This window comes from Cricetulus griseus (genome assembly GCF_003668045.3).
Source record: "Cricetulus griseus strain 17A/GY chromosome 1 unlocalized genomic scaffold, alternate assembly CriGri-PICRH-1.0 chr1_0, whole genome shotgun sequence".
Lineage (NCBI taxonomy): Eukaryota > Metazoa > Chordata > Mammalia > Rodentia > Cricetidae > Cricetulus > Cricetulus griseus.
The window spans coordinates 115,580,812-115,583,189 of NW_023276806.1; positions in this window are offsets into that span (position 1 = coordinate 115,580,812).

The following is a 2,378-nucleotide window of genomic DNA, read 5'->3' on the forward strand; positions in this document are numbered from 1 at the left end:
TGTCAGCTAGAGGAGCTTTCTTGAACTCTTCACTGAGTTTCAGGGAAGGAAAAACTTTTCCATTAACTGTGAAGTTAAAAGAAAAAAAAATCCTATAATGTATTTCTTAACCAGATTAGAAACCAGAACCCTGGTAGGCTTTTGTTTAGCTATTTTGCTGAGGGTGTTCTGCGGAGGCCATGTAAAGAATGAGTAATTCACAGTGAAAACCTTAGCATTTTACTTAAAAGCCTTATTTTCATTTTTGGAAAATGTGACAGCAAGAATTAGTGCTGGCACTTCTGTTTCAATAATGGTGGTGATGTTTAAATGACAACAAATACATAATTGGCCGTACATGCACATTTATGGACACAAAAATGTCATTACCTATTTTGGTGGAACGTTTTATACTTACTCTATAGACAACAGAAATCAGCTTAAGTTGTTTGTATCTGCAGGCAATGAATCTATGAGAAGCCCTTGCCATGGTCCTACTTGGAGAGAAATGCCCACTTTCTTCACTGTCTCCTTTTGAAAGGACTAAGTTATTTGTTTTGAATGAGGTCATGGTGAATCATCCCAAAATACATGGTAGCCCATTTTCATAATATTCCTAGGCAACTTTTGAAGGTCAATAATTAGACTCATCCCCAATCAGGGACAGAGACAAACCATGATATCATACTTCTATGCTTCCTTTAGTTTGATTGAGATTGAATTGTTTGAGTATTGCAGGGTGTGAGATCTTTGAATTTTATGGTGAGAACGTTGTAAAATGATTAAGGGATTTAATGTTGTGGCATGGATGGGGAACACATGGATTCTGTTTTGGGTATCAGTCATTTTACTCAAGGAGAATAAAGTACAGATACAATAATCCACACAAGGAAGGATGAACAACTGCACAGACTGGCACTTAAAAAGGAAGGATAAAGCCAAATTTTGACCTACAATTCAATAAGGAGTGTGGTTATCACTCAAGACTTGCTGTGAATCCGGCAACTGAATCCCAGAAGAAGGGCTCCTCTGGAGTTTCTGAGACAGGAAATGTTATAGATACTTTCCATCACTTTTTGTCTATCCATGTCTAGCAGCACAAGGTTTGTTCTATTATAGTTCCTTACTAGGGATTTCCCCAGAGGTTGAGTTGAGGCCATCAGTATTGCTAAGTTTACCGAGGATTTCGAAGTGGCCATTAAACACCAATGGTTCCTCCTAGAGACAGTTACCAATTGAGCCACATGGGAAAACTCTGTAAGCTATGTGTTTAAAACAACTGGCTGCAGTAGAGTGAGACGGACCATTCTACACCTGCTCCCCTTGTAGTCACTCATCACCATGCATCTTCGCTGAAGCCCCTGCCCCCCCTGCACTCTTCCACCCTGTGTGGCCAGTTGTCTGTCACAGGGCTGGTGGATCTCCATGCTTCCTGCTCAAACACCACTCACACTTCTGAAGCTGATGATTTGGTGTTGTCTATACCCTTCTTCAGTTCTGAGCAGGAAAACAAACTCAAGTGCCGTGGACTGGAATGCATACAGAATCTTTTTTATCTCTAGTACTTGGCTTTCAGCTCCCCTCCAATATCATCCCCACTCACCCTCCATTTACCATCAAATATAATGTAATCAATTACTGTGAAATTCTCTATCCCTCAGCCACACCCAAGTGCATGTGTATATTATCCAGTGCATGTTTAGATGACACCGTTTTCTTAGGAAGAATGCTAGGTAATAGAGTATTGAGAAAGTTTTGGGGGAGTGATGGTGAAGGGGGTCAAGAGGACCTCCCTGCACCTTGGAAACCACTCCTGGTCTCTCTGCAGCCTCCTTAGGAGATTAGTTCTGGTGGGGAGCACTCCCCTTCTCCAGGCTACCTCGCTCCCATCCTCACAGAGGAGATCAGGGGACCTTCCCATAAGCAGCTTTGCTTGATTAGCCGCTCCATGCTTCAGCCTGTTTAAATTCTGGCCCACTGTTATCAGGCTGAGTAAGACCTCCGAAGGCTCAGGCACTCCCACGTTTATAGACCCTACATCATACTGCATGAAGATGCACTGAGAGCTAACCTCTCTCTCTCTTCCCCCCTCTCATATATATATATATATATTATATATATATATATATATATATATTTCTGTAAAAATGATTTGACAGAATTGCAAACATACAAATTCTCATCTGACTATGTGTAACAGATCATTAAAGTTAAGAAAAAATCACTGCTTGGAGGCTGCATGTTCTCAGAGTTTTTTAATGATAAAACATACATTATGTTTTTTACTGTAATGAATTTTTTTATTTAAAAATATGTTAATCAATTCTTTGAAAATTTCTTACAATGTATTTTGTTCATTTTCACCCCAACTCCTCCCACATACACACCCACCTCCCCCT